The sequence below is a fragment of the Epinephelus fuscoguttatus genome, linkage group LG22, assembly GCF_011397635.1.
Source record: "Epinephelus fuscoguttatus linkage group LG22, E.fuscoguttatus.final_Chr_v1".
NCBI classification, from domain to species: domain Eukaryota; kingdom Metazoa; phylum Chordata; class Actinopteri; order Perciformes; family Serranidae; genus Epinephelus; species Epinephelus fuscoguttatus.
The window spans coordinates 6841911-6867264 of NC_064773.1; the positions used below are offsets into that span (position 1 = coordinate 6841911).

Consider the following 25354-nt stretch of genomic DNA (forward strand, 5'->3'; position numbering starts at 1 on the left):
CTAAGACTAAATTTAAAATAGCTGTCAAAATTAACTCTGTGCAGCTGGTAACGGTGTATCAATACTGCGGAAATTGGGGATGTCTGGTATTCGGCATTGATATTTCTTGAAAAAATCCATATTTTATTTTATTTTTTTAGATATTTTTTTGGCCATTTTTGCCTTTAATGGACAGGACAGGTAAACGTGAACGGGGAAGAGAGAGAGAGAGGGGATGACATGCTGCAGTTCCGCTGCGGCAACAGCCTTGTACATGGGGCGCCTGCTCTACCACTAAGCCACCGACGCCCCGATAAATCCATATTTTAGACGATACTTACTTATTAAGATACTGTTTCACAAACTAACATTGTCAAAGGAGTTGAGCTCTATATACCATTCTCTTTAATACACTGGATGTTGGTCACATTTTTCTGTCCATAATTATGACAGCCTCAACTACTGCCTGTGAGATTTGTAAAGACAGAGCAAACAAATCACAAAAATTACCTAACTTTGAAGGCAAGTAATTAGTACATAAATGACACCACAATGGTGTACGTCATCTATTGCACGTCTGTCCGTCCTGGAAGAGGGATCCCTCCTCAGTTGCGCTTCCTGAGGTTTCTACCGTTTTTTTTCCCCTGTTAAAGGGGTTTTTTGGGGAGTTTTCCCTGATCAGCTGTGAGGGTCATAAGGACAGAGGGATGTCGTATGCTGTAAAGCCCTGTGAGGCAAATTGTGATTTGTGATTTTGGGCTTTATAAATAAAATTGATTGATTGATTGATTGATTGATTGAACAGCGTGCCCATTTGAAGTGGCAAGTGGGTCAATGACGTGACGTGCAAGGAAAATGTGTACGTTTATTACATCTATTAATCTCTGTTTGTCAGATAATATGAAATGTATTGAGTGTATTTCAGAGTTAAAGAAATATTAGACATTTTAGTCACAAAATGTCGTACGGGGTAACTGTCCACACCTCATGGTTAAATGCAAAAAAGCTACAAAAACTGTTAAAAATCAAATAAAACACAAAATCTCGTCCACAGGCATTATTGTATGAGTATTACCAATGATATATTTAAATATTATAACAAATATGACATCCAGTTGATTGGAGCATTGTGTCTGAAAACTGGCAGTTGGCCAATGTCATCCAGGATAACAAGCAATTGGGAGCAAATTTATGTTTTTGTTTGTTTGTTTGTTTTACACATTATGAGACAGGGGGCTCTAGTTTCCCGGCGCAGCGCAGGGTGGCGCAGGGTGGCGAACCCCGCGCAGAGCTAGTTTCGAGCAGCGCAACCCGAGGTGCGCCCAGTTTGGTAGTTTGGCAGACCGAGGTGCGCTGAGATGGGTGTGGCGGCACAGCAGGGGGAGGTGTCGACAGATCGAGCTTGGCGCAGTGACAGTTTCGTGCCAAAAGGCTTCACCGAAGATGCACTAAAAGCTCGCCAGCTGAAACCAGGTCTACTGTCAGCGCAGGCGGAGCGCAGCCGGTGTAAGCCAAAGTTTGGCTGACCGGTGGACAATGCGCACAGGTCACCAAAACCTCACAGGCAGGTTTCCAGAATATCAGGCACATCAACGATGCAATAAATACCAAAAAAAAACACTATTCAATGCAACTATCTGCAATCAGCACATAAATGTATCTCTATATCGCCTGTCCCGTCACATCTGATGTCAGATCAAAGGGGATTGGCACCGTTTGGCACGCGTAATGGAAACCCAACCTGATTTGATTAAACAGCTGCAAACTAATGAGTTCACATCCCTCTCAGCCAACCACAAACAGCCACAGCATCAGATAGGGAGTATATATTCAGCATCTGGCATCTTAGAAAAGCCAAAAGAAAAGAAACAGAGTGAGACTGCGAGAGAGAAAGAGAGAGCGCGCACGCACGAGAGAAACGCAACATTGATTTACAATTGTGGTGACCTCCTCCCAGGCTACCTTTGCATCATCAGCCCGTGGGGGTCTGCTCGCAGTTCCGTATATTCAGACACTGCGAGCAGACCTCCCGGACCAAAACATCAGTTTCCTCCTCCTGGGAGAAGTTTGCCCTCTGACGCTGCTGCTCTCTTCTGCCATGGCGAATTGAGTAAACTCTCACTACGCCTTCGCGCGGCACATTTAAGGGCGAGGAGAGGGGCTCATTTGATTGGTGTGATGTGTGTAAAACCCACTTCACGCCTTCTCTCCTCCCTCTTTCCGACTTGCGCAGGTAGGTGGGACGAAGGTGGGAAAGAGGAGTAGCTGTGCCAGCGCGCACGGTGTGCCAAACTTGCAAGATCCACCTGGCCACACCCAGTTGGCGAAGCGCAGGTGCACTGCGCCTCTGCCTCACCCAGTCTGCAAAACTAGAGCCCAGGGTGTTACACAATCATGGGGAGCCTGTAAGACAAACAATGGTGAAAGATTAAAAAGTCTCTTAAAGGGTGTTTAATTGGTCCTTTTTGCACACTGGTACACTGGGGACTAAAATTCTGTGTTATTTGGAATAACACTACAAAAAAAAAAAACACTTATAATATTGATTATATGCAGATTTATTAATTTAATATGAATTTACATTCTTGGCAGTTGAAGTTTAAGGTTGCAGATTTCTATATGTAGTCAAGACAACGGCCAGACAAGTTAATGTCATACCGGATAACATCATATTATTAAATTTATTTTATTACTATTTATTTTATTCATTAATAATGTTTATATTAATGTATATATTGTTATTACTATTATTATTATTGTTGTTATTATTATTATAAATTATTTACACACACACTCTTTCTATCAAATAAAAAAGTATTCCTTGGCTCTTTTAAATCCATACTGGGTTTCTATTTTTACGTCATAAAGAGCTTCGGAAATCAAAATTGCACATCTGGTCACTGGCCTGAATGCACTAATATGCACGCAGGACTGGACCGGCTTACCACAACAAACCACAGAGAAGCTCAGATTACAACACACACACAGAAGGAGTGTGACATTGTTCTCTGCTCAGGACGCCATCACTCTACTATATCTTTACATAGCAAACAGTGATTAGCTGCTATATTAATGCTCTGAATATTGTATAGAGAAAAAAAACATCATAAATGATAAAAAAGGGAAATGTTAAAACTCCAAATCCTGGATCCCTGGGTAATTTTTGGGGGGTATGTAGTAATTTTCTTGAAGAAAAAAAATCCCTTCACATAACATACACATGGATTATTTATGAACAACAGCTGTGTTTAGTTGTGTTTGTGTAAGGTGGATAACCCTGATTTTTATCCCCTCCCTTTAAATGCATCATTTCATTTTATGGAGTTGATAAACAATAACAGCATGATGCAAATTACTGTAAGAGATTTTCAGACATTTGGCAGCTTAAAAATCACATGGCAACACTGCAGTTAGGGTCACGTCTACAGCAAACACATTAAAATGAGATAAAATAACTGTCCAACTTTTATTTTCTGAGCTCTGAACATTGGATACTTTCTCACTATATATATTTTTACACAGTATCATTGATTTAAAAAGTTTTAATATAATATATTACTATAATATTTATTTAATAAAATAATATTTATTTATAATACTATAATATTTTGAGAAATCACTGACGTTATGACATTTTGCCTGGTGTTGTCATATGATTCTCAATTAAAACACTTGAAATACAGTCAAAAAAGTATTTTTGTGGTAACCCAGCGAAAAATTTTCCATTGAAAAGACGATTAAAAATACATCTATGGTCACCAGTGAAAAGACGTTCAGAAAAAGGTTTAAATGTATGCTGGGAACATTCACATTCAGATCCTATTTCACCTGGATTTGCAGTAGTGAGATTTTTCATCATCGACAGTGTGCAAATAGTCGTATCATTTTGACGTCAAACGAAGAAATCGCATCCAAATTTCTCAGGTGAAAGTCAACATTGCAAATCCTGGTGAAATATGGTCTGAATGTGAACGTTCAACCAACGTCTTCAAATCGTCGGTGGTTCACTTTTGAACCTTTTCCAAACGTCTTTTCACCATCACCCATTTAAACACCTTTTAAACCTCAAAATGCTCAAACTGTAATATTCAACTGAACAGGTGGGTCTGGCTTTAGGGTGACAACTATCACCCACCAGCTGCATACACATTTCATACTCAGTCATACCAACACATTTGCAGTTTTAACTTAAAAGATAAAGAAGACCATGTGACACACATCACAATACATTTGTATTTATTAAGCAACAATTTAAATATAACATGAAAAATACTCTCTGAGTACAGTTACAATGAAATAGAAAAATGTGTATTAGATGCAAGGTCCCTCTGGTTGTAGGAAGAAGTTTGATGTGATGGAAACCTGTAAAAAAAAACAAGTATTAAAAAGAAATACATATTCACTGAGGAAAGGCTGCATGTCCATCAAGGCTTTGATATATAGTTTTGAGCACAACTGTAATTTCTGTAATTGCAGTATGAAATACACGACTAAGGATAAAACATATTATGTGACACAGTAGTATTCTTTATATTGTTTGTATGTTGCTGTATGCCAAATGTTTGGCCCTCTTGTTTCCACATCACTTTGCTATCACATTATTTACTCTCTCTCCTGTCCTATCTGTGGAGCAGTTCTGACGTGAAACTGTCTAATAAAATAAATTTTTACACGCTACAGCATCGGTTCATAAAGCCAGTCACATGAGCAAGTCAACATTACACACACACACACACACACACACACACACACATGCGGTGAAAATAGTATGGCAGCATGTTTATGTTTACTGTTGGTCCACACCGCAGCATGCTACAAGCTACATGCTAACACCACACTAGCTTTGCACAACAGCAGCCTAGGCTGCACAGTGAGCGGCATAAAATAAAACCAGTAGTGCTAATTTCTGGTTGCTTTATTGAAATACAGTGGGTACTTACAAAATATGTGGGTGGCGTGAAGACCTCTGTCTGCAGGTCCCGGTGGGTCGCAAGTCGTCCGTACAATTGAGCTAGTCAAAGCCGCGACAACAAGCACTTGCGCATGTGCATTACAGAGTAAGCACACAAGTTCTGGTGTTTCACATGCATGATGGAGAACATAGAAATGTGAAACTGAAAATGTCCTGAAAGCCTCTTGGGGGCAGCACACAGATGACACAGTTCCACAGTTATGACATGTTCTATGAAACATTAAATGCATTCACATTACGTCTTTGTGTAGACCACATTTCACCCACCAGTGCAGCATGACTCTGGAGAAATACCTCACACACTAATCAGCATCGTCTCTCTTTTAACATACAACTGAACAAATCATCAAAATAATTAAACAAATTTGTAATTTTGAGACGTTGATGTTGTAACAGCACTTTAACTGGTGGAAAAGAGGGTGATGCGGTGGACCCCCTCCAGTTTGCCTATCAGGGGCACACAGGAGTGTAAGACACGGTTCTTTTCATGCTGCATCAGGCCTACACTTACTTGGAGGAGCCGGGATGTTGTGTGAGGATCCTTTTCCTTGACTTTTCAAGTGTGTTTAATACTATCCAGCCCCCCCATACTGAGAGACCGGTTGGAGGGGATGGGAGTAGATCGCTTCCTCACCTCCTGGATAACAGACTACCTGACAGAGCAGCCTCAGTATGTCAGGCTTGGAAGCTGTGTCTCCGGGATGATCAGGAGCGGCACTGGTGCTCCACAGGGAACTGTTTTAACACTGTTCCTGTTCACACTCTACACAGCGGACTGGGGAGAACTGTTGCCATGAGGGGGGGGGTACTTGGTCTGCAATGGTGTTTGAGTGGGTGGAAAATGTCAGGTGGTATCCACAAGAATGTCAGAACCAAAGGTTTCCCAGCAGAACAATGCATTGGAACAAAATAATTTATTATTAATTTATAATTTATTTAATAAGTTATTCACTTCACTTGTCAGTGGTTTGAATGTTTTGGCTGATCCGTGCATATACCCACACAGCCACCCCCACACCCCACACCCACACACACACTATTCCCAGTTCCAAGTTCCAACCTCAGAGAGAGAAGAGAGACTTCCCCTCGCCTGATAAGTGGAGGAGGGAGGGTGTGGTTTATGCTGAAGGCAGTCGACAGACCCCTCCCTCCCTCTCACTGGTTGAAGGAGGGTGCGGCTGCACAGCTCCTGCCTCTTCCCTCTAAAATCAATCGCCTGCCAGACCCATAAAGGCTTCAGCCAATCACGCTGCTGTATTGACAACGTTTGTGTTATGAATGGGACAGAGAGCGTCATAATCCTGACTTCAGTGTGGACAATGACAGCAATTCAGTGAACATGCCCCAGAGTAGATTTATTTAATTAAAATCATAGTCTGACCATGGTCAACTGTTGGAACTGGTCGTTGCATATTTGATCTGTATATCCCATCAACTGGTGCAGTTATGGATCGTTCAATGCAGTGGTGATATTAAAATGACAATACATGTAAGAAGATGCTACTCACGTTTTTCTCATGGACGCAGAATAAATGGTTGTTTCAACAGCAATCTGGAGTGTGATGAGGTAGAGAGGTGTCGTCAGCTGCACGTTAGTTCGAGAAAAAAAAAAAAACAAACCACTGGCTACTCCCAGTCAGCTGGCAAAAGAGGGTGGAAAGGCATTCCAGCACCGTGACCTATGACCCTGCACCGTCTCTGCTGGAAAGGAATAGAGAGGAAAGTGCAGGTTAACAAGAGGGATGCACTTGCTCTTCCCGTGTTAACTCTACTACTGATCAGATACATAATTTAATCAGAGCACTTTTAAGACAGTGAGATTTTGCTTTTACTCTGCACTGTAGATGATATTGTGACAAGGATTCACACTGTAGGCCTACAATGAAAGGATTTTAAAGATTCACTGTCAAAATCAGCAAAGGGGGAGCTCAGTCACAGCAAAATCTCACCATATCTCAACCCTGGCATGAAACAGAACTTTATCAAGTCTTGTAGATGAGCCATAGTCCTCAGTTTAGCCATTCTCCAACACCGTTTTCACACCTCACATTATACCAAGACAAGTAAGTATGTTGTTACAACAAGGAAAGTTTCTTTTTTAAACAAGAAATGTTTCTTGTTATAAAGTGAAAATATCTTGTAAAACTACGACAAATATCTTGTTATGTTACTACCTAATACTGACCTTTTTTTTAATTCTGGCACGGCAGCTCTACGCTTCCATAATGAGACCCAGATGTGCACAAATCATTTGGATGACAATGTTGGGTTTGTGTGTTCCTAGTGAAGCTGAGGAAATGTGGCATGCCAACCAATATCCTCAGCAACATTTACAGATGTGCAGTCGAAAGCGTCCCCATCAGTTTAGTCAATTTGGTACGGACACTGCACTGCTCAGGACAGAAGGTGTGATAAAAACTGCACAGGTCATTTTGGGAGCAGCATCCATTCAGGATATTTACAACACATAACACAACACATTGCATAATCCCGTTAAGGAACACCACTTTCAGCCAGGCTGTATTCTTATTCAAAGCATCACATCAATGGAACACATTGCCACAATCGATCAGAGAATCTCCATCACATCACTCATTCCAAGCAAACGTTAAGAACTGGCTTGTAGACACCCAAAGATGTGAGCACTGATGTTGATATTGTTGTCCGATGTGAATTGTTGTCCAAATGTGTATTATTAACGTGGACACACATCACCTTGTTGTAGTCCAAATGTGTATTTATTATGTATGTATTTACGGACAGTAGTATGTGTTTGTGTCTACCCTATGTGGTACAATATTTTATCCCATTGTTGTTCTTTTTAAAGGTTGCCTTGTACAAATTGGCAAAGGGACAATCGATGAAAACTAGCTTTTTAAGCTAATTCGAGTGCATTTACATGTGTGGGGTTTTTTTGTACACAATGTTTATTAATGTGCATTGTCCCTTTCAAATAAACTAAACTAAACTAAAAAACTTAACACCGGGGTCATCAGGACACGGCCCACGACATCATCGCGGACCCCAACCACAGTCTCTCCACGCTCCTGCCATCATGCAGACGTTACAGGAGTGTGAAATCCAGGACAACAATACTGACACAGGCTGCTGTGTCCATGTGCATTATTCCCAGTTCCACCTTCCGAAGACAGAAGGACCTTTCCCTCGCCATCGGGGTCATCAGGAGGGCCCAAGACATCATCAATGACAGTTCATACCCCAACCTTAACCTCCTTGCTCTCTTAGGGAACACACAAATTAATTACACCATCATCACGTGATAATTTCTTGGCATTTGATATGATTTCCAACACAGACATCTCTTGATGCTGTCATTCAAACTAAGTCTGACACAAAGCCAAACCCAAGCTGGAAGCTGAGGCGAAGTGAGCAGCCCATTCAAGCTGGATTTAAAACAGTCAACTAGAGATGAGACTGTATATACCATTAAAAATATAACTGAATAGCCTATAATGGGCTTACATATTAATACACTCTCATATCACCTTTCCCACGTGTCATAAAACAAAGCAGCGTACTCTGCTAGCCAAGCCTCTGCAGAACCCATTGCCCCCAGTCTGACACAGAGACACAGACCAGTCTCCTGAGACACAGACTAGTTTCTCTCATTAGCATAATACTACACGTACACGTCAGACTCAAGCCAAGCCTCCACTGAATCCTGGAGCTATAAATAGCCACTTCACCTCATTCAACCCGAAAACAGCATCAAAACTGTGACAGTAGAGTGGACCTACAACCAGGAAGTGGGTTAGCATTTTAGCATGTTAGCATGTTAGCACTCCCGGTTCCGAACGCGGTGCCGTTCGTGTAGCCTAACTTTAGCTTCTAGCTTCTGGCGACTGCATTAACGCTTCAAACATCGTAAAGCAGTGCTTGTTTGTTAGGATTATCTTGCCGAACATAACGTGCGAGTATCATAAACCGCTGTGTGTCACAGAGGTTACTTTTACTCGGTCCGAATTCCCGACGGCATAAAGTACCGGGGTGGGTGCGTTAGAAAACACTCACGGCGGGTGCCGGAGCTCGCTGTGGTCACTCTGCCTGCGGAGACGGAGCAGCGGGGCACCGAGCGGAGTTAAATGTCTGATTAACTTCACAGTTCGTTAATTAGTGTGTTAATATACAGCTCGGATTCCTCGAAAAACAGCGCTCATAAAGTTGTGTGGGGCATCAGGTCAGATAAACGATCGCACCCCAGGATTTAAAACCGTTAAGTTAGCAAAGTACCGCTGAGTGTAGCTGTAAATGGAGGCGTATTTAAAAGTGTAAGTGCACTCAATGCTCTTTAAATGTTGTAACTGGTACAGTGGTAGGACCGCCATGTAAAAGTCGATAACGCGATAAGCTTTGATAAGTTTGACAGACAAGGAGTCTAGCTGTCATTAAAGAGACACCGGACTCACCTTTCACAGTCTCCGCATCCTCTTCACCGTATTCCCAAACTAGCAAAAGCCCGTCGGTGTTTTAAAAGGTAGCGAGACGACAAAGTGTTGCGTTGCTTCACACGCAACTGCTCACCAAGTCACATCTCGGACACTACTAGCCGTATAGTTATTGTGTCGTCCTTACCACCTACCACCTCCCACCTCCCAGCTCCGACCTCCCATCTCCGACCTCCGAGCTGCGAGGGCTCGGTCAAGATGCGCGTTCCTCCGCCTGGTGAACGGACGGAAAGAAAAGGGGCAGCACGGGCGTGTGGGCGTGCCCCTTCTGCTTCTGGTTGAAAGACATCGTCCCGCCCCTTACTCCTAACAGCCAATCGTGTGCCGAGCTGGTGCCGAGCCCAAAGCTATCAGCCAATCGCGTTACTGTATGCCCGGTTCTGCATAGCTGCACTGCAGCGGCTGTACAGTGGAATGCAGCTGTACGATCAGGACATACTCAGCTTCATAGCGTTATGCCCTGACCTTTGACCCTCATGCTTTTATATCCGATACCATGAAGACAAAACAAACACCACTGACCGAGTTTGCCAGGTGCATGTAGTTCAACATTAAAGTTATAACTGCACAGACTGTAGACTGTAATATGTTTGTGACAGTGACACCTGCATTGCTCTGTCGCTGTTATTTTTACAGTCATGTCCTTCTCTTGTTTGTGATATTTATGGTTATTTTGTTCACTCATTCTGATTCTGGTTTCGGTTTGGCCTTTGGGCCTCCTTCAAGATCAACAAGCATGTTGAGACAATAACTGTGTCTCAATTCAGGGGCTGCAGCCTCTCACCAGTGTGTGTGAATGGGTGAATGTGACTCAGTAGAGTTAAAGCGCTTTGAGTGGTCAAGAAGACTAGAAAGGCACTATACTATATATAAGTGCAGTCCATTTACCATTTACTTTAACATGGGCATGATACACAGCCAATGGCCACTGTAGTAATTAGGGAGCGTCAGGTGGAAATTTCTGAAGCCAAATCCTGTCCTTTTTTCCTAAACCTAACCACGTGCTTTTGTTGTTGACGGGAAAAAAACTGACTTTGTGGCGTTGTACTGACGTAGTGCGTTTATTTTTAAAGACACTATTTGTAAGAGTACCCTGGAAACCCGGGAACTGCCCATTGGTTCGACAGCCCATTGTTCCGACCATATTAAACTTATTGTTCCTAAGTCCCGTTGTTCCGAAATCATCATGGTGCCCTGTGGTTAAGGTCTGGTTAGGTTTAGGCACAAAAACCACTTGGTTAGGGTCAGGAAAAGATCATGGTGTGGGTTAAAATGTAAAAGAAAGTGACAAATGCATAAGCCGTGAGCCTGCTCCGCCTCAAGCCAGTCGCGGCGCCGCAAGCCGTTCAGCACCGCGGACAGTCGGACGAATGGGATGTCGAACCAATGGGCTGTCGAACCAATGACATCGACCCGGAAACCCAGAGTTCTCGCGAGAGCACAGTTTGAATTTGCTCAGCGAGTCACTCATTACCCATGCCGTTGGAGCCGAGCTGCACCAATCACATCGGTGTATCTGATATAGGTGGGCCAGAGGCGAGCTAAACAGATGACGACAGCGCTGCGACAACGAAGTCCGGAATCAGTCAGTAAACATTGCAAGATGGCTACAGATGAACACCAGTTGTTTGAAACGGCTTTGGCCGCTACAATGAACGAGTTAGACTTGGCTTTTTCTCTAAAAGAGGAACAGAAGACGGTGCTCGAATCTTTCCTTTGCAAGAAGGATGTTTTTGCTGTTTTGCCAACCAGATACGGCAAGAGTCTAATCTACCAGTTAGCTCCGCTGGTAGCTAAGCTCTGGATACTTCACCCCATGTATTGTTCTGATTGGTCGTAGTGTTATCCAATTGCATGCAGTGATACTTTCAAATGCATGAAGGTGAAAAATCTGGCACCTCGGATGTGTGTCTAAACGCTCACAGCTTGCCAGCAAAATGGCCCAACATTCGCAGAAAATCTGGCAGTGTAAAAGGGGCTTGTGTCTCAATTCAGGGGCTGCAGCTTTCGAAGGCAGCATTTGAAGACCGATTGCGTCACATCGGCACGACTGAGACTGTCCCATTTCAAAGGCTCCATCAAATGTGGCCGTAGAAATGTAGCCTTCTTACCCAGATTTTGGAGGATGCAACAGATGAATCCTTTGTGGCCCAGCCTATCCCAAGATGCACTGAAAAACACCCAGGTACATTGATCCGTTATATGGACCACACCTTTGTCACACAGCTGATCATCATTAGGTGAACATGCTGCACCATTAGATGAGCAAATCACAGTCACACTGCTGACAGTGGTTAAACAATCACAACACAGCATTAGGCTGAGCGAAGAAACAATTATGAGGCCTTCAGTGAATCAAGACCTTCAAACCAAAACGTTGTGAGGAGCTACAGCCAATCACATGTCATCGTCGTGTAACAAAGGTGTGGTCCATATAACAGATCAGCGTACCTGTGTCTCAGTATGCTTGTTGATCTTGAAGAAGGCCCATGTCATCACACTACAAGAAATACATATGGAGCCAGAGGGTGCGACACTTGTTTTCTACAATCAAGTCTACTGCCAGAGATCAGCACCTCATTATAATTCTTAGTGTGCGTTACTTTTATATTTTCAATTCTTTATATATTTTGTTCACTTTAATAATCAATATTCCCGTTATTACTATTTGACTGGTCATCAGTTACTTGAATGCAATGTCCGTTGACGGCTCAGTTGCTTTTTATCGTCCACTGCGCAGAAGATTGTGGGTCAGAATATCCAGAAACGCATCCTGGCTTACATACTGCCAAATCGTACTGGATGTAATAGAACATCCTGGTATTTTACTGCATTTGACATACTATGTACTGAGACATACCAACCGTACTTTCCAATACAAATACTACCATACCAATACTGTAGTTTGCCAGGACAACACATTTGCACTTGGATCTCGTCACTGACGTTTGGTCATGGACTTTCCACGTCCACATACGACATCCAAGCTACCCTGGGTGCGTTGGTTGTTTACGTTCTGGGACACTGTGTCAAGTTCTGCCTGTAACATGCATTGTCTTCTTTCAAGATACACTTCTGTTTTCACAGGAAATTTACTGTTTACATACAGTCTGTTTCAAAATGATTTCTTCTTCGTTCTTCAGCAACAAAAACATGTGGCTAGGTTTAGGAAAAATGAACAAGTTTTGGCTTTAGAATCTTACGGGACGCACACACCACTCTCGGCTGAAAGTCAATGTTTGTTGGATCTATCCACCGCTCATCCTGCCTGCTCCACTTGGACTTTCACCGCCTTAACTTTCGTCCTAGTCCCTCAGCGTTACCCCTGACGCCGCCGGGTGCCGTTAAACTATAACGGCAACCAGCCGCATATCATGCCGACATTAAAGGACGCCTTTTTGTCATTGGTTTCTGACGCCGCAAGTCACTGCCCAAGAGCCGAACTTGGCCATGTTGTTGTCACTAGAGTCAAAATACTTTGGCCCCTTCTGTAGTCATTTTCTGAGAAAGTCTGAGCCTTCAGGTTTGGTTACTTGGTTTGGATACCTGGCCTTCAATGTGGTCTCTTCTGCTTTCTTTGGACTGATTACTTTGTCCTCCATTTCCTGCTGTTCTTCCGACGTCTTCATTCCTTCACCCCTCTCGGACATGGCTGTATTTAACCCTAGCTTTGCTCGCAAACCTGTGGATGTAATGTTAGGATTTAACCAGCTCTCCTGAAAGATGAACTGTGGTACTACTTTCAAAGTCTCATATTCTGATAGTTAATTTCATTTACACTGGGTGTCCACATCTTGCATACAACAGGGTGTGTCTGTGACAACCAATCACATCTGGTAATAGAATGCATCACACCGAGCGACAGGGTCAATCTTACCTCCTCACTAAGGTAAACGTTTCTGTCCCTTCCTTGCTCAGAGAACTTTACTAAATCACTCCTGTTCTCAAGTGTTTGTGAATACGGCCTCAGGCATACAAAATTTGACAAAGTGGAGCAAAAACATGGAGATCTCAGACAAGGACCATCATTTAAACAATAACTGAGGAAAGTCAGAGGTGTTTTAAACACATAAACTCTTTCATTTACTGTTTTTACTCAGTTGAAAAACACATTTTCAGAACTCAGATTTGAGGCAAAAACAAACCTGTTTACACTGTAGAGCCACATTTCAGCAGCTAGAAAAACCAAAGTCAGGACTCAAAATAAAAAACTGGTGTAGTCTGATGAAAAATTCATGGAGTTACTGAACTTAAAAAGCTGCCTTCAGGCATCTTTTCAGGTCATTGTATGTGACTGATTTTGTTTCAACAAATTAAACAACAACTCAAACTTAATATTCCTGTTGAGAATCAGTTCTGGCAGATCACTGATCCACGATAGTGCCGGCGCCCCATGTACAGAGGCATCGCCTCGCTGCAGCGGCCACGGGTTCGAATCTGGCTCGCGGCCCTTTGCTGCATGTCAGTCCCCACTCTCTCTGTCTCCCCATTTCACTCTCTGTCCTGTCAATAAAGGCAAAAAGCCCATAAAAATAATCTTTAAAAAAAAGATCACTGATCCACCAGTCAGGATTTAATCCTCCTCAGCGGTCGACCAGACAGACCAGGGTGTCTGAGCCTAATTATCAGGGGCCATATTCACAAACACTCTTGAGAACACTCTCAGAGAGCTCCTAACATAGCCCAAAATATTGTAGAAAGGCGTCCTAGCATAGGAGTGATTTAGGAAAGTCCTCAGGGCAACTCTGAGCAAGGCAGGGAAAGAAATTTCTTCCTCAGTGAGGAGGTAAGATTGACCCGATGTGTGGAACTATTATTAGCTCTGCACGACACTGACAATGGGTGAGATCAGGCAGCTGCAGCAGGAGGTGGTGACAAAAAACCACAGTGAAGTCGGACAGCTCCAGCAGCTTTGAGCCAATAGAGGAACTAATTCACATCCTGTTAGACCTGTTGCCGCTTTCTTGAAATCCTATCAGACCCATACAGTTTGTTTTCAGTCTCCAATGTTTTAGTTGTGACAGAGTAGCCTATTAAAATGCTTTACAGCTGATCTGTAATTTATGTCCATGGCTCAGCCTCCATTTTACATGAATCATGTTAAATGGCCCACGTAGAGCAGCAGGGCAGCTTCGCACAGCTACTCTTTGTGGGTTGTACCTCAGCGTTCATCAACCATCTGCCGCTGGATCTTGGACTTCCTGTCAGAGTAAGCCAACAAACCTCAACAGCTCTCGGCCTCAGCACTGGCTCCCCTCAGGGCTGTGTGCTGAGCCCCCTACTCTACACTGTCTACACCCACGACTGCACCACCACCCACTCCAGCAACACCATCATTAAGTTCGCTGATGGCACAACATTGGTGGGTCTCTCTCTCTTTGGGATGGGAGGGGTGAGTCATATAGGGACAAAGTGGAGCGGCTGACTGGCTGGTGCAGGAACAATAACCCGGGGCCTCATTCATAAATGTGGCGTACACACAGAAGACGGCGTATGCCCCTTTCTACACAAACTTTGGGATTTCTAAAAAATCTAACTTGACAGGAAAATGTGTGGTCTTCCACGGAAGCTCTGACCCATGCGTACACACAAAAACTGTAGACGTGAGAAACTGCGACCCCCGAGGCAGAAAGATGAAAAGGAACAAGTGTTGTGAATTTGATATCACTGTTTAAAATAAAGACAGATATAACCTCTCACATTTTATATTTGAAGAGTGCACTTGCAAAAGCAGATAAACATGGGCACACATAAAGAACACGAGTTAGGAAACTAAATACAAACAGGTATCTATAATCATTAGATAATGCAGTAAGTGCAGAGTGTCACTGTTATCTTATATGAGCCAATATATTTTGTTTTATTATGTGTTTGTTTTACGGCTTTTAATCCTTCTTATTGCTACATATTAGAGGACACCTTTTCTCGTTGGTTTCTGATCCCGCAAGTCACTGCCCAAGCCCCGGAGCTCGACAACTTTAGAGTGAGACCAGGCTCATTAGATCACCGGTGATTGTCAGAACATGCATGCTGGTTAGTTTTGTGTCTGTTAGTGATGTGACGTTCGCGAACGTGCCGAGTCTTTGAACCGGCTCTTTGAAGTGAACGAGCCATTTGCTAATTTCTTTGTTTTTTGCTTAAATTTAATCTGTATCCATTAAAAGGAAATTTCGGTTATTTCAACCTGTCTCCTATCGTCCTAAATTTGTTTCAAGTGACTAGTGACATAGAAATAATAGTTAGCGTGTTAGCCGTTAGCCTAGATACAGCCATGGTGCATAGTAGCGTCAGACCTGTTCAAACGTAAGTGAACGGGCAACCTTCAAGTGCAAAGTTAGTCCACTAAACAAGCTTTTTTTCCCACAAAGACCGCCTCATATCGTTAGGATAAATGTCAGAGAACATATAGAAAACGACATGTAAACATGTTGTCTTACCTTACCGGTGTGCTGCCATGTTTGTTTATCATTTAGCTCTGCTTTCCAAAGCGCAGCCGAAATATCGCGAGAACAAGCAGCAACAGCTGGAAGGCAGAACCGGACAGTACTGCAGCATTCACAAATTTAGGACGACAGGAGACAGGTTGAAATAAACCGAAATTTCCCTTTAAGAACAAGAACAAGTTGAGAGAGACTAGTTTGTGAGGGAGAAAGACAGTGCAGCCGCTCACTCATTCACTTCAAAGAGCTGATACAAAGACTCGGCTCATTTGTGAACATCACATCACTACAATATCCAGATCATGAACAAACAGCATCTTTGAACCGGCTCTTCAAAGTGAACGAGAGCCAAAGAACCGGCTCTCACAAGTAATCAAGAAATCCCATCACTAGGGTCTGTCTTCATCCCGACTTGCTCTGCTGTCATGTAAAAGTGGACAACAATAATCTCACATGACTGAGGTGGCTGCAGTTTTTAGAGCCAGGCGCTGCAGTTGCTCTCCACCGACTGCAGGATCCAGGAGGATTATTCTGTGAACAGAAAACATGTGACTGAGGGCGAAGTTCAGTAGTGTGAATGTATCTAACTGGCAACCCTTACCAACTAATCTCAACTCTAGTCTATCGACAGATACTGCTGGTGCTTATTTATACGCTGATTCTAAAAATGGACTACAGAAACAAAAATCCTTGTGTGATACCAGGGCTGCCCCTGACCAAATTGGGGCCCTAAGTGAAATTTTATTTGGAGGCCCCCATCCCAAATGTATCATAGGTACAAAATGACCGTACAACAACTTGCCATTTAACTTGACAACCTGTATTGGCAATAACAAATGTACTGTAGATACAGTAGTTTGGCTGTATGAGTCAAATAAAATAAAAAAATTAAAATAAATAAATAAATATTAAATAAAAATAACTTCAAACTGAAATAAATAAATAAACAAATCTGAGTCACAAATAGCCATCAATTACTCATCAAAAGAAAGTAACCTCCACCACCTCAATCCCCACCCTTGATTCAACACTGAAAACAAAATAAAAGAGGGAGACAGGTTTTTCCTATTTAATCTTATTTTGTTATATTTCTCCCTCTCCCCTCTCTGGAGGCGTCCGATCTCCCTCAGCCCTCCGCCTCTCCCACCTTAATTAAACACTGAAAACAAATAAAATACAGAGACATTCTTTTCTATTTCCATCTTATTTAGCTATATTTCTCCCTCTCCCCTCTCTGGGAGCATCCGACCTCCCGGCCCGCACATACCCCCGAGGCTCGGGTCTCTCCCTCCATGGAGCCCGCCCTCCCGTCCCCGCACACACTCCTGAGGCTCTTTTGGACGACATGTCGACCACTCTTCACCTGCCGCAGCTCTGCAAGTGCCTGCCAGCACACCCCTCTTATTGTTCAGATGTGGAGTGTTGTCAATCATTGCAGCAAAATGTTGCCCCCCATGGAAGATGAGGCCCGACGCACAGCGCGTGTTCTGCGTTTAGGGAGGGGCGGCCCTGTGTGATACAATCTCAGTCACAATGCTAATACCAAAAACACTTTAAACTGTGCTCCTGAAATGTTCTTAACCTCAATTTAGCATTCGCAAACCACAAGAGTCACAAACTAGATTGATCCCATATAACAAATCAAGTCTACTGTGTCACACTAAGGCAAGATTTAACCTTACCGAACGCATCTGATCCCAGACGAGCCCTCATTTGTCACAAACTGGCTCAATGAATGTGACAAACAGGAAGTCCACATAAAAGAATTGGTTAAAATAAGCATCATTTATTCAACTAAAATGAACCTAAATAACCAATGGAGTGTGCAGGTCAGCACAGTCAGTAATGAAGCCATGCACGGGTGTGCTGTGGTGGTGTTGAATCAACCAATCAGCTGTTGGATCAGGTGAGAGCCAGGTGTTTCCCATCATGCCCTGGGTCCTGCAGTCAGTGGCGAGCAACTGCAGCGCTTGGCTCTAAAAACTGCAGCTGCCTGGATCATGTGAGTCAGATGTCAGGATGAAGACGGACACAAAACTAACCGCCATCCCACTGAGCAATAGACGGATATTAGACGTCTAGTTATTTTTTAGACTTAATTTCAACCGTCTGGATTCCGATTCGATATTCGATATTCGATAACTATTAATTAAAAAAACAACTGTAAGGTGCATAACTGATCTCCAAATACTTAACTAAAATAATAATGATAGCCGTTGAGCGATATACAGTATAGTATAGATATAGTCGAGATTTAGACATCTAAATGTCTACTGCATTTCAACGTCTAGATATAGACCGAATCTAGACAATTGAATTTAATCCATTATTCAGTAGTTGTTTATTTAAAATAATAACTGCACGTTGCAGAACTGATCTCTAAACATTGGACTAAAATCATTTTAATAGCCATAATCGTTATAAGGTGTAGTTTAGATGTAGACGTCTAATATCCCGCATTTCAACGTCTATAATTAGACCATGTTTTGTAATTATATATTTTTTTATTTTAATATTAGGAGAGAAAAAAACAAACAACAATAATCTGATGGAATAGCCAGCTCTTTCTATGTGCAGTGCCCAAGTACAGCTGTGGGAGGTGTGCTTTTTCGTGGGTCGAGCTCGTCATTGCAGCATTGTAGCTTTGTTTACACCGTAGCGTGACCGGTGTTTTCGCCTTATCCGGTCAAAACGTATAAATCCCAAAAAAATCTTTGGTTCATCTGAAAACCCGGGTCCTGCTGAGCACTTGACAACAAAGTTGGTCAGTGAAATTCCATTCGATTATTAAATATTAGGTGTTTTTTTTTCTCCGTCTTGGTAACGCTGGCTGCCGCCATGTTGCCTGCGCTGTTGACAAAAATGCAGCCACCTTATTGGTGTATCACGGTCACGTGACGCACCGTGCAACCAATTCCGGGAAAAATCTCATTCCGCTCTGAGCGAAGTAGTCCGTGATAAAAGTTATCGGCATGGCCGCAAGGCCACGAGATCAGCGACGAAAAAAGGTAAGCATTGCAGGTAAAGTTTGGTGTCTTTGTAGAGAATCTGGGTCTACAGTACTTTTTTGGCTATTTAAATGTTTCTTGTGAATATCTTCATAAATTGACAAATTGTCATTAATGTATTAGATGTTTATGAAAATATGCATTAATGATATTTTGTCAATTTATTAAAATATTGACTATAACCATTGAGCTTTTTTTTTTTAGGTCTATTAGACATCTAATAGACGTCTAGTCTAAAAATGGTCTAACAGTGGTATAGAAATGAAAGTTTATTAGACGTCAAAATTTAGACTAGACCTCTAATAGACGTCTAATCAACGTCTAAGTCTATACCTGGGTTTATATTTGGTATAAGCATGAACATCAGGTGAACGTCTAAAATGTAGACGTCTAAATGTACACGTCTGTTGTACGTGATTTAAACGTCTAAGATGTCTATATATATACGTTGTTTAGATGTCTAATAGATGTCTAGTCTACATTTAGACGTCTAAAAAACTTTCATTTCTATACCCCTAATAGACCAATTTTAGACTAGACGTCTAAGGAACATTTAGACGTATATTAGACGTATAATAGACCTAAAAATGCTTGGTGGGATGCATTGTGTGGCAGTCGCTGGTGATCGAATGAGCCTGGTCTCACTCTAAAGTTGTCAAAATCCAGCACTTGGGCAGTGACTTGCAGCATCAGAAACCAACAGAAAAAGGGCGTCCTTTACCGTCGGCATGATACGTGGCCAATTGGGATTATAGTTTAACGGTGCCCAGCAACATTGGAGAAACAGTGACAAACACCGACTTTCACCCGAGAGAGCGGTGTTTGTGTACTGTGAGATTCTAAAGCCAAAGCCTGTTCTTTTTCTCTGAACCCAACCACGTTTTTGTTGTACTGACATAGTGCTTTTATTTTGAAAGAGACTGTATGTAAACGTTAAATTTCCTGTGAAAACACAAGTGTATTTTGAAAGAAGACAATGCATGTAACAGGCAGAACTTGACACGGTGTCCCAGAATGTCAACAACCTACTCTATCTTACCAACCTCTATCTTATCAACACTTACTGTATCTTAATCAAAACAACTGGAGACTGAGAACAAACTGATATGAGTCTGATAACATTTTAATAAATCAGCATCAGGTCGAACAGGGTGTGAAATACTTCCTCTGTTGACTGAGAGCTGCTGGAAACTGTCGGGAAACTGTCCGACAGGGCGCAAGAAGACATTTGAAGTCCGGGTATGACAACTCTTTCTCTCCGATGTCCACTGTTTTTCTGCCATCATCAAGCGCACAACTGCTGTGATGCAACTGTGACGTCTACTCAAAATTGGTGAACACATGGCGATCGTTCAATATTACACATGAATGCTGGGAACAGTTTGGTTTGTAGGCCATCTTCGAGAGCTTGTTTGTGAAATATAGAAAGCTCAAGAGGCCGTTTGTTACACTAATAATCGTAAGATAATAGACATGTTAGGGCACCATGCTTATTGACTCGTAGATAAGGAATATAAAACCATCAGCAATTATTTTCATACAAACTGATTAAAGCCCCCTTCAAAGTGGCTTCTGATGTATTTGTTGTGACAGAAACTTCCAGAGCCTCCTTGTGTTGGTTAGAAGACAGAAAGCAAAACCTGCTATTGTTCTGAAAGATAAAATATCATTGGTTAACATATTTTGGCACTTAAGTTTTGTCAAGACAAAAATGGGAACCTGTAACAAGTAAACTAAAATATGAAAGAGGAAGTTTACATTCCCACTGACATTTGACCAAATATACTCACGGTTATTAAACCACGTTTGGCCCCTGAAATCTTCCCAAACATTTAAGAACTTAACCTGCACTATTTTGGCGATGAATGGGAGGATAAGTAATTCTTACTTTTTCCACGAAATGATTCATTTCTACACACACACACTGACACTACACATCGCTGCATCGCCTGAGCAGTGAAACAGAAAGTGCAACACAGCCGTGACTTTAGCATGATTCACTGGTATAAAACTGACTCAACAGTCAAGTTTCAACATACTCTGGCCATAACAAAATTAAATAAACAGACAAATGACCTTAGATTCATCTTTTCTATTTATGGTTGGTCTTTATGTATTATTTTTACTTAATGTATTTTTTCAGTCAATCATTGTGGTTCCCACAGGGATCGTAGGATGAGCTTAATAAGTCACCAGATAATGAAATCATCAGGAAAGAAAACAAACAAACAAAAAACTAAATTATAAAATCATGCCATCTCCTAGGGCTAGTCAGAAAAAGTCAAAATTACCACAATAAGTCAAAATTATGAAACAAAAATGCAATATAATTAGAAAGAAAGTCAAAATCACAATATAAAAGTCAAAATTATGAGAAAAAGTTAATCAAACAAACAGTCAAAGTTAGAAGACATTACGCCAAATTATATGATAAAAGTCAAAATTGTTGGAGAAAAAGTCGAAATTAGAGGACACAAGTCAAAATCTTAATTATCAGAAAAAAAAAAACAAATTAAAATTATCTTCCTGTCATGATTTACTTTTCATCTTTTTTTTCATTAAGTGGTGTAAATGTGTTTCCATATGGCCCTGTAAACTTGTACTATTGTCGAAACACTTAAGTCAGTGAACTGATTTGTTCCTGTTCACTTACTTCAGATGCATCTTAAAAACACTTGTTCATCTCTGGTTTCAGATGAATTTTATTTGCATAATTATTAATTTTCAAAGATTCAGCTGCACAGATTTTGCCTGTTTTGAAAGTTTATAAAGTGGTCTGAAACCTAAAGTCATGTTTGGCAGACACACTCAAAACACTGTAAGTATGTCGAGACTGAAAGTTTTCTCTCGAGCTTAGAAACAATGAATAATAAAAGTAGCTTCACCTTTGGGTCCATTCAGTCGTTCTGGAGCTTTTGATCATGTTATGAAATGTTGCTGATTCACTTTTAATCTTCATTTTTACATCGTAATGGCCGAGAACTCTTTAGAGACAATGGAATGTGAACATCTACAATTCAGCCTGCAGAGAAAGACTGACGTTAACAAAAGCTCCAGATCAGCTGATGACATGATGTCACCTACCAGAGGTCTGTTTCCTGTTTGGTAAAGTGGCAGCAGTTAGCGGGCTTGTACTTGACTTTACAGCCACATACGCAGAAACATACGTCACAGTTCACTTCCTGTTTACGCTGAATAATAAAGTGCTAACGGAAGTAAGGACAGAAGAACCTGCAGCATACAGTGAACATGTGTTTCAGTACGCCAGCAAAGGCAAACTTGTACTTGTGTCTGTTCAGACACTTTTGTTATCAAGTTAAAGTTTACACCAAGTAGTGAAATACTCTGCAATGTGAATATCTGTAGCACAGGAGGAAGATATGAAAGAGACCAAACAGGTTTTACTGGCAGTAGAGTCTCATATATGACCTCTGAACAAATACTCATGATTTTTTAAAAGAAAATGCACATGGTAGGTCAACATTTTGGTTCAGTAAGTCAAAAATAGTGGAAACCACTTGACAAAAAGTCAAACTTATGAGACAGAAAGTCAAATTATTAGTCAACATTATGAAATAAAAATGGGAAAAGTGAGATAAGAGTCAAAAGTATAAGACAAAAAGTCAAAATTCTGAGATAAGAGTCAAAATTATGAAACAAAAAGTTGAATTTGTGAAACAAAAAGTCAAAATTAGAAAACAAAAAGTCAAAATTAGAAGACAAAAAGTCAAAATTATCAAACAAAAAGTCAAAATTAGAAAACAAGTCAAAATTAGAAGACAAAAGTCAAAATTAGAAGACAAAAAGTCAAAATTATCAAACAAAAAGTCAAAATTAGAAAACAAGTCAAAATTAGAAGACAAAAGTCAAAATTAGAAGACAAAAAGTCAAAATTATCAAACAAAAAGTCAAAATTATCAAACAAAAAGTCAAAATTAGAAGACAAAAAGTCAAAATTAGAAGACAAAAGTCAAAATTAGAAAACAAAGTCAAAATTAGAAAACAAGTCAAAATTAGAAGACAAAAGTCAAAATTAGAAGACAAAAAGTCAAAATTATCAAACAAAAAGTCAAAATTAGAAAACAAGTCAAAATTAGAAAACAAAAAGTCAAAATTATCAAACAAAAAGTCAAAATTATCAAACAAAAAGTCAAAATTAGAAGACAAGTCAAAATTAGAAAACAAAAAGTCAAAATTAGAAGACAAAAGTCAAAATTAGAAAACAAAGTCAAAATTAGAAGACAAAAAGTCAAAATTAGAAAACAAAAAGTCAAAATTAGAAAACAAAAAGTCAAAATTATCAAACAAAAAGTCAAAATTAGAAAACAAGTCAAAATTATCAAACAAAAAGTCAAAATTAGAAGACAAAAGTCAAAATTAGAAAACAAAAAGTCAAAATTATCAAACAAAAAGTCAAAATTAGAAAAGTCAAAATTAGAAAACAAAAAGTCAAAATTAGAAGACAAAAGTCAAAATTAGAAAACAAAGTCAAAATTAGAAGACAAAAAGTCAAAATTAGAAAACAAAAAGTCAAAATTAGAAAACAAAAGTCAAAATTATCAAACAAAAAGTCAAAATTTAAAAGACAAAACGTCAAAATTACACGATTAAAGTCATAATTGTAGGACAAACGTCAAAATTATGAGACAAAAAGCTTCTGTCAGCATTTCTTTTGATTGTAACATTACAAACACTACATGCTTACATACTTACATGCTGAAGTGCCCCTGTGGTCTCGCTTATATTGGTAAAACATCCAGACCTTCTGAACAGAATTTCTGAACATAGGTGTGCTATCAGAAATCATGACCAAAACAGCCCCGTGGCTAATCACTTTAACCTCATGAAACACACTGTTGCCTCCTTGAGTTATATCGGTATTGAACAGGTACGTCCACCTATGTGGGGGGGGTGTGTGTGTAAATAACTCACTCCTCAAACGTGAACTGTTCTGGATTTACACTTTAGAGACTATGTCACCCAAGGGTATGAGTTAAGAAATGGACAACCGTCCTTTCCTGTAACTTTTTCTATATTCTCTGTCAGTTGATTTCACTATTTGGTTGTTATATACTGCTGCTGGTATTGTGACTTTACTCATGTGTACACATGCATCACAGTTAGTGTGTTTGTGTGTGTGTGCCCTTGTGCACATGCTATCTGCTTAGAAATTCTGTTCTTGACTACTGTCATACACAGCCTTGTATTGTGCTTTTTGTGGTTTATTTTATATGTATCTATATATCTATATCTATATATCTATATATATCTATATCTATATCTATATATATATATAGAGAGAGAGAGAGAGAGAGAGAGAGAGAGATTTGTTTTTGCTTGCTTTATGTTCTTTTCCCTGTAACCCATTGGATCACGAGACCCATATCACATATCACATGTACTTAAGATGGCGTCAACCTGTGTATCTCAAATCTGACGAAGAGCGTCTTGCTCGATACGTTACTTCTATTTCTCTGCTGCACACGGTGCTAATAAATGCACTGAACATTGGAGCCCTGCGGTGCGCGAGCTGTTTCTTCTTTGCATTCTTTGTCTTTTTTCGGCTCAGCACCTGCCCTTTTTTGTGGTTTGGATGTGCGTGTGGACCTTGTACCCAATATTACAAACACTGACATGAATGATTGACAGAAATGAGCTGTACTGAAAGTCATCATATATTAAGAACTCCAGTGGTTTGTCAGTAGCCTGCTAGATTAGTAATCTGTGCTGATGTGCTCAGGGCATCTTTTTATCGTATAAATCCTGACGGGACCAAAACCATATCTAAAGTCAAGGTAATGCAAATTTTAACTGTAAAAGACTAAAAGGTTTTACACTCTACTGTACATTTTACCTGGATTATTTGTTATTTTAATGACTTTAAAGAGGAGAGTATCAGCTTTACTTGTTTCTGTAACATTTTGTTCGACTAAAAGTCTGTGAAGGTTTTATACAGTGCCAACGTCTAGAGCTTAAATGTCAAATCAGAGTGATGGAAGGAAAAAAGGTTGTTTAAATATAATTTTGGACAAGTCCACCAAAGTGCCAGATTAGCAAAAATCTTTTATGTCAACTTCACGAAAAGATAAATGGACTTAACTCTGTGTGGTGCTACAGAGGTTTCTTTGAACAGTGTCAGATTAGATTTATGAACGCACCCTATAGGCTACCTGCTAAACGTCAACACGTTATCATTGTTATCAGTGTGAGCATGTTAGCATGCTAACAGGCTAAACTAAAATGATGAACATGGTAGACATACCTGCAAAGCATCAACATGTTGTCATTGTGAGCATGTTAGCATGCTAACAGGCTAAACTAAAATGATGAACATGGTAGACATACCTGCAAAGCATCAACACATTGTCATTGTGAGCATGTTAGCATGCTAACAGGCTAACCTAAGATGGTGAACATGGTTAATATACCTGCTAAACATCAACACGTTCAACACATTGTCATTGTGAGCATGTTAGCACGCTGACAATG

At 40.7% G+C, this 25354-nt stretch overlaps 1 protein-coding gene across 5 annotated transcripts in view; it reads right to left on the minus strand.

The window, feature by feature from the left end:
• The window catches only part of LOC125883091 (mucin-5AC-like), a 184771-nt gene extending 163001 nt beyond the window's left edge, over positions 1-21770 (minus strand). For 3 of the 5 annotated variants that reach the window (XR_007448453.1, XM_049567229.1, XM_049567226.1), the window contains exons 1-2: positions 9379-9626; positions 6460-6652 (exon numbers count right to left, since the gene is read on the minus strand). The gene's annotated coding sequence lies outside the window, so the exon portion shown is untranslated. Of the gene's footprint in view, positions 1-6459; positions 6653-9378; positions 9627-21750 lie in introns of those variants that run through there. The other 2 variants (XM_049567228.1, XM_049567227.1) reach the window with 2 other exon arrangements.
• Positions 21771-25354: the final 3584 nt, after the last annotated feature.